The following is an 8593-nucleotide window of genomic DNA, read 5'->3' on the forward strand; positions in this document are numbered from 1 at the left end:
CCCCATCATCAACCAGGTTGAACCCTGATAACCTACTCCCCAGGAGACCAGATACACCCCCAGTGTGTGTGTGTGTGTGTGTGTGTGTGTGTGAGTTCAGGTGTATCCCTCAATGACTGTCTGTTCTTCTGCTTACCGCTACAGTGTGGAACATGGTGGAGAGAACACAATGAAACCTGGACTTAGAAAATGTGAGTGTTGACTGCTGTGAAGAATATGACTAAGAATAAGTCTTAATTCAAGTGAAGTCAAAGTCAAAGACCACCATCATTACTTACTTGGTCATATTAAATATCAGCTGTAGTTCTACAGAAGCACAAATCAGGGACACCAAAGTTTACAAAGAGTTGCTTTGACAATGTGTGTGTCTGTGTGTGGTGTGTTCCTGTTACAAATTAAATATGCGTGCATGAAGGTGTGTGTGTGTCCAGTGTGTGTGTTTGTTCTGGATGTGTGTGTGTGTGTGTGTGTGTGTGTGTTCAGTGTAATTGTGTGTGTGTGTGTGTTCAGGATGTGTGTGTGTGTGTGTGTGTGTGTGTGTGTGTGTGTGTGTGTGTGTGTGTGTGTGTGTTCAGGATGTGTGTGTGTGTCCAGTGTGTGTGTGTGTGTTCAGTGTAAGTGTGTGTGTGTGTGTGTGTGTGTGTGTGTGTGTGTGTGTGTTCAGGGTGTGTGTGTGTAATTAATGGGAATAAGTGTGTTATATATTACCATACAGTATAACATATGATCATTCAACAAGTCTCAAGTTACCTTAACGTCTCCTTTTGATACCTAGAAACATCTACATTAAATGAATTAGTGAAAAGTGAGTTAACATTCTAATGTGAATGATGATGATTTCTAATATTGTGTCTGGTTTCATCCATCAGATGTCTGTGATCTCACACTGGACCTAAACACAGTAAACAGACTCCTCTCTCTGTCTGAGGAGAACAGAAAGGTGACATGGAGGAGAGAGGAGCAGCCGTATCCTGATCACCCAGAGAGATTTGAGGTCTATAGACAGGTGCTGTGTAGAGAGGGTCTGACTGGGCGCTGTTACTGGGAGGTAGAGTGGCGTGGGAGTGGGGCTGTTATAGGAGTGGCATATAAAGGAATAAGCAGGAGAGGAAGGGGTAGTGACTGTAAGCTTGGATACAATGACAAGTCCTGGAGTCTGATCTGCTCTGACAACCGTTACTCTGCCTGGCACAATAATAATCCCACTACCATAGACGTCCCCCCCTCCAGCTCCCACAGAGTAGGAGTGTATCTGGACTGGCCAGCCGGCACTCTGTCCTTCTACAGAGTCTCCTCTGACACACTGACCCACCTGAACACATTCCACTCCACATTCACTGAGCCCCTCTATCCAGGGTTTCATGTTTTGTATGTTGACTCCTCAGTGTCCCTGTAAATAATAACCATGGTAACACTGACACACACACACACACTGGAGACACACACACACACACACTGGACACACACACACACACTGGACACACAAACACACACACACACACACACACACACACACACACACACTGGACAAACACACACACACACACACATACACTTGGGACACAGATACACACACTACACACACACACACACACACACACACACACACACAGTGGATACACACACCCAAATTGGACACACACACACACACACTGAACACACACACACACACACACACACACACACACACACACACTGGACACACACACACACTGGACACACACTGGACACACACTAGACACACACACACACTGGACATACACACACACACTGGACACACACACACACACACACTGGATACACACACACACTGGACACACACACACACACACTGGACACATTTCCATGTGTTGTATTTTGATTAAAGGAAATCCCATATAGCCTACTGGACAGGACTTTGCTATGGCATCTTCTGTTTGGGTTTCTCAGGTCAGGTCTGAGCCATGATCAGAATGTGTCTCTGTGTCTATTTCCAGCCCTGCCATTTCTACCTGTCCTGATCTAGTGTTTCACCCCTGACCTCCTCACACCGTCTCACTGTCCATGTCTGCTTTTAGCTCCCACCTCTACTTCACTGTGTTATAATGGACCTTATGCTTGTTATGTCACCTCTGTAACCAGTTATCAAACATACGGACCTTTCTGACCCTATCCCATGGCCCTACTTTCTACAAATGAACATTTAAATTCCTCTGAGTTTTGTTTCATGTCCATTTACTTATCTATGTATTTGTTGTATATTGGGGTTGTGCTGCAGAGCATCATGGGGGTTTGTATGTGTTGAGATGATCACGTTCCAGATAAATGGTTGAACTGATTCCTGTCTCCTGTCTCATCATTATTGAATTGTTATACAGACGTGGTTATGAAACCCACGAGACATAACAACAGATTGGTGATGAGTAAGTCTGAATCTACAGGAACTATTCTGTCTGTAAGAAGTGGGTTTTTACAACTGTTTAAAACTGTTATTTTCTGTGGTCCAGAAAAGGCTAATGTTAGCACAGTGTATTGATAGCAGAGGCAGGTGCATAGTCTAGCTAGCTAAGAAAGAGAGTTAACATCGTCATGGACGGCAGAAAAGGACTGGAGACGGACGTCGGAGTGGGAAAACAAAATGATTAAAAGGGAGGAATATACAGTGATTAAAGGAAAGGACATTTATTCAACTGTGAAGACAAACCTTTTATTTAAAACTGCTAAATGAGCGAAATTAGGAGGAAACGTCAGTGAGTGAAGTGAATGAAGATCATTCTGGGAGGGGGGGGGGGGCAGTGCCCCTGTGACAACAAGCTTGGACCCCCTTGTGGCCCCTCTAAATGCATTAATAATATAATAATAATAATGTCGTTCAAGCAAGAAGAAGGAAATAAAGAGAGGTTAGCAACATGTTGAATATGTTGTATTTGTAACATCGTTAACTATTAAATGCATTACAGAAGTGTAACGTTAGATCAGCTAATGTTAACCTGTCCGTTTGTTACTTTCTTTGTGAATTAATGAAGGAATTGGCTTGAATCCTGGGCTATGTATTCATTTGCATTGTTTTTGTTTTAGCTTTGTAGCTAATTCTAACAGTCAGGCATCGAAAATGTATGGCAATATGAAAAAGGATATAATATTTGATCAAAAACGCATGTTGCTGAGTGCTTTTACTTAAACCACACTCAGTAAACGCATTGTACCGTTAAAAGGTTAGACATGAAAGATAGCTACCTAGCGAGTCAGTTATTTTCAGTAAATGAATGAATAAGCTTGGTCCCCATTGCTTTTGCTCTATAGTTGTCACCAACATGAAGAGAAAAAAGGACTTCATGTTTCTTCCAAAGAAAAGACAAGGCAGAAAGTCAGACAGAGCCAGAGGGTTCAGGTGTGGAGAGAGCAAGAGAGAGCAGAGAGAGACAGCAGGAAGACCATTGGAGAGACTGAGAGTGATGTCAGCCAATCCCGGGAGGAGCCACCGGTGCAGCCAGTGATGAACATGGACCCAAGAACTATGATGGGGGACAGGAGGAGGAGCTTCAAGGCGGCCTGGTACCACATCCACCCCTGGCTTCAATATTCAAACAAATCAGACTCTTGTGTTTTGTTACGCCTGTCTCAGAGACTGGATTGGATTCAAAATGGTGTTTTAACAACTGGAAGAAGGCAACTTACAAAGACGGGGGGATTTGCAATTCATGCAAGGTCTGAGCGGCACAAACAAGCAATGATTACATGGAGAGTCTATCAGAAAGCTGTAAAAAGTAATGCAACACTGGTAAATGCCCTAAACAAGGAACACAACAAACAGGTTCAAGAAAATGGGGACTATATTAAAACAATAGGAGAAGTACTAGTACTACTACTTACAGCCACACAAAACATTGCACAAAGAGGACACGATGAGTCTGCAGAGTCTGATAATAAAGGGAACTTCATGGCAATCCTAGAAACAATAGCTAAGCATGACACAACTGTGGAAAAAAGGTTGACTTCCATTCATAATGCAAAATACACAAGCAAAGGGATTCAGAATGAGGTTCTGAGTTGTTTGGCAGACATGGTTCCAACAGAGATTATAGAAGAAGTGGAAGACAGTGAGGTCTTCAGCATAATGGCAGACGGAAAACAAAAGATGTTAAAACAAAAGGAGCAGATATCTCTAGTACTCAGGTACTATTTCAGTGGAAGTTTTTGGAGAAGCAACATTTCTATCAGATATGCTACAGTCTTCATCACTTGACCTGTCAAAGGCTGTTGATTTAGTTGAAGCCTTAGTTCAAACTTTGAATGACTGCAGGGATGAGTCATTTTCTGATGACCTATGGAATGAAGTGTTGAACACAGCTGAGCAATGTGATACTGCAATACAGCCCCCTGCAAAACCACCAAAAAAGCTAAGCTCTCAATTTAATGGAGACTGTCTACTCAGTACAGTAGGTCAGAGGTCAGATCCAGAAATAGATTAAAGACAGTTTTCGTACAACCTTTTTCTACCCTGTTTTAGGTCAGATGCTCAATGAGCTCAACAGATGATTCTCTAGCAAAAACTGTGACATAATGAATGGCATCCAAACTCTAAACCCCAAAAGTGATGCATTTCTCAAAGAGAAGTCCCTGTTTCCATTTGCTAGAATGTATGAATCAAATATTGAGGACTTGGGGCATGAACTACATCAGTTCAGAAGAATGTGACAAAGGAAAATCCAGAGTGGCATGCAGAGACCCTCCAGTGTAGTAGAGATAGCATTATTCATTCAGCCTTATAAAGAAGTTTTCTTTCAGCTCTTTAAACTGTGCAAAATATCTGTTTCAATCCCTGTTAGTACCGCTTCTTGTGAACAGAGTTTTTCTGCACTAAAGCTGGTGAAAACGTATCTTAGGTCCATAATGTCAGATGAGAGATGGAGCAATTTAGGTGTATTAAGGTTTGAGTCAAGGAGGGCAAAGGCCTTAAATCCAGATGCATTTGCGGATCTTTTTGCAAGAAACCACAAAAAACGTAGAATACAGTTGATGTTACTGATAGTGAATATGTAATGCAAATGTCAAAATGTAAATGCAAATAATAAATAGTTGAATGATTATAAACATGGTCATTTGTCTATTGATGCCTGCAATGCAGTGAAGAAAACGACATGACAACAATAATGTGTGATGTAACTGGCCCCTCTAACAGTACAACTGGCCCCAGCCTGGCCCCTCCCACTGGGAATGTTCTAGAACCACCACTGCTGCTACGGGTACATTGGCCCAGTTATTGTTGAATAATAATGAAGCTAGGTCGATTCAATTCAAATAATATAGCTAGTAACTTCAAAATACTTACAGCTGAAATACACTGCCGTTTTCTTTGTGAACATGGTGAGATGGAGGAAGCCGCATCCACATGTAGAGTTGTGGGGGAGGGGACAAGTTTCCCAAATAGACACTGGCTTTGGATCAGGTTTAAATTCCCCCCACTAATGATCCTTGTTAGGTTTGGGGGAGGGGAAGCTGATCCTAGATCTGTATCTAGGGGAAACTTCACCCCAGCAAAGAGAGATGGGGGAAGAGGAGGAGAGAGAGCGTTGCTCTCAGGATTGACAGATCATGTACAAAATCTACCAGTAGGAAAATGGTGTCAGAATATAACATCTGACCTTTAGCAGTTCTAATGTCTTCATTTGCTCCATTTCATTAGTCTTGTTGATTGATTGCTAACATCTAGTTTCACAGGTGAGATGGTGTTGATGAAGAGCATCCATCCGTTTTAGTACTGCATTAATAGTAATGCATTCATAGACATATAGTTGATACTGGTGGTCCTACCCATCCCCCACTTCACTACATTAACCCTACACTTGCTGCTCACATGGTGGTTTGTCTAAATGTATCTGACTTTAGGTCCGTTTTTAAGGTTCAGAAGGTAAAGATTGTGGTTCTGAGCATAACTATGCTAAAGGATCTTCTGATTCAACAACCTTTATCAAAAGGAAGCACTACACTGAGAAGGCTGGTGGAGCCATCTCCACTGCTGAGGGTGATGCTAACAAAGATGGAGGACATCATTGACGAGGCTGGTGGAGCCATCTCCACTACTGAGGGTGATGCTAACAAAGATGGAGGACATAATTGACAAAAACCTTAGCAGACTCTGTGCACAAACTGGCATTGTGTCAAGACTAAGAGTCATCTTACTTAGATCTAGTGCCTTTGATTGGATCCTGGAAGGCCATGTCCAGCATGCCTAGCATGCCTACTCCCTGGAAGGCCATGTCCAGCATGCCTACTCCCTGGAAGGCCATGTCCAGCATGCCTACTCCCTGGAAGGCCATGTCCAGCATGCCTACTCCCTGGAAGGCCATGTCCAGCATGCCTACTCCCTGGAAGGCCATGTCCAGCATGCCTACTCCCTGGAAGGCCATGTCCAGCATGCCTACTTCCTGGAAGGCCATGTCCAGCATGCCTACTCCCTGGAAGGCCATGTCCAGCATGCCTACTCCCTGGAAGGCCATGTCCAGCATGCCTACTCCCTGGAAGGCCATGTCCAGCATGCCTACTCCCTGGAAGGCCATGTCCAGCATGCCTACTCCCTGGAAGGCCATGTCCAGCATACCTACTCCCTGGAAGGCCATGTCCAGCATGCCTACTCCCTGGAAGGCCATGTCCAGCATGCCTACTCCCTGGAAGGCCATGTCCAGCATGCCTACTCCCTGGAAGGCCATGTCCAGCATGCCTACTCCCTGGAACGCCATGTCCAGCATGCCTACTCCCTGGAAGGCCATGTCCAGCATGCCTACTCCCTGGAAGGCCATGTCCAGCATGCCTACTCCCTGGAAGGCCATGTCCAGCATGCCTACTCCCTGGAAGGCCATGTCAAGCATGCCTACTCCCTGGAAGGCCATGTCCAGCATGCCTACTCCCTGGAAGGCCATGTCCAGCATGCCTACTCCCTGGAAGGCCATGTCCAGCATGCCTACTCCCTGGAAGGCCATGTCCAGCATGCCTACTCCCTGGAAGGCCATGTCCAGCATGCCTACTCCCTGGAAGGCCATGTCCAGCATGCCTACTCCCTGGAAGGCCATGTCCAGCATGCCTACTCCCTGGAAGGCCATGTCCAGCATGCCTACTCCCTGGAAGGCCATGTCCAGCATGCCTACTCCCTGGAAGGCCATGTCCAGCATGCCTACTCCCTGGAAGGCCATGTCCAGCATGCCTACTCCCTGGAAGGCCATGTCCAGCATGCCTACTCCCTCATAGAAAGAATGATAAATAAATACACCATGTGTAGAATGAGACCACAGCTTAGAACAATACATGGTGAAGTTAATGAACCAGAAACCACAGCCCAGTAAACTGGATTGTTTCACCGGATAATAATTATTTGGGTGCCTGGAATCCCCCCCCCCCCCCCCCCCCCCTTTATCCCAGGGACCATCAACTAGATTCAGCCCTTTATCCCAGGGATCATCCACTAGATTCAGCCCTTTATCCCAGGGATCATCCACTAGATTCAGCCCTTTATCCCAGGGATCATCAACTAGATTCAGCCCTTTATCCCAGGGATCATCCACTAGATTCAGCCCTTTATCCCATGGATCATCCACTAGATTCAGCCCTTTATCTCAGGGATCATCCACTAGATTCAGCCCTTTATCCCAGGGATCATCCACTAGATTCAGCCCTTTATCCCAGGGATCATCCACTAGATTCAGCCCTTTATCCCAGGGATCATCCACTAGATTCAGCCCTTTATCCCAGGGATCATCAACTAGATTCAGCCCTTTATCCCAGGGATCATCCACTAGATTCAGCCCTTTATCCCAGGGATCATCCACTAGATTCAGCCCTTTATCCCAGGGATCATCCACTAGATTCAGCCCTTTATCCCAGGGATCATCCACTAGATTCAGCCCTTTATCCCAGGGATCATCCACTAGATTCAGCCCTTTATCCCAGGGATCATCCACTAGATTCAGCCCTTTATCCCAGGGATCATCAACTAGATTCAGCCCTTTATACCAGGGATCATCCACTAGATTCAGCCCTTTATCCCAGGGATCATCCACTAGATTCAGCCCTTTATCCCAGGGATCATCAACTAGATTCAGCCCTTTATCCCAGGGATCATCCACTAGATTCAGCCCTTTATCCCAGGGATCATCAACTAGATTCAGCCCTTTATCCCAGGGATCATCCACTAGATTCAGCCCTTTATCCCAGGGATCATCCACTAGATTCAGCCGCGTGAAGATTTTCTCTTGAGCGGATAGTTGGGGGGCCGGAATATAACTGCAAATGGACTGCAAGAAGCCCAAACAGATATAATGTTTGACTAAAATATAATCACTCAAACCTTGATTATGATCAGGTACCTCTATTATGCATGGGGATACTTGAGCTGATTTCTTAAATAAAATTAATTGAATTAAATAAATAAAAATGGGGTGGTGGGGGGGGGGGGGGAATAGAACCACCCATGGGCCAAATACGCCCCGCAAGTAGGGGGAACCCTGCTTTGTCCTCACTGTCACTCAGAAACTAATTCCAATGTTGCCTGGTAATGGTTCTCCTCACTGTCACTCAGAAACTAATTCCAATGTTGCCTGGTAATGGTTCTCCTCCCTGT

This window comes from Coregonus lavaretus (assembly GCF_964263955.1).
Source record: "Coregonus lavaretus genome assembly, chromosome: 2".
Lineage (NCBI taxonomy): Eukaryota > Metazoa > Chordata > Actinopteri > Salmoniformes > Salmonidae > Coregonus > Coregonus lavaretus.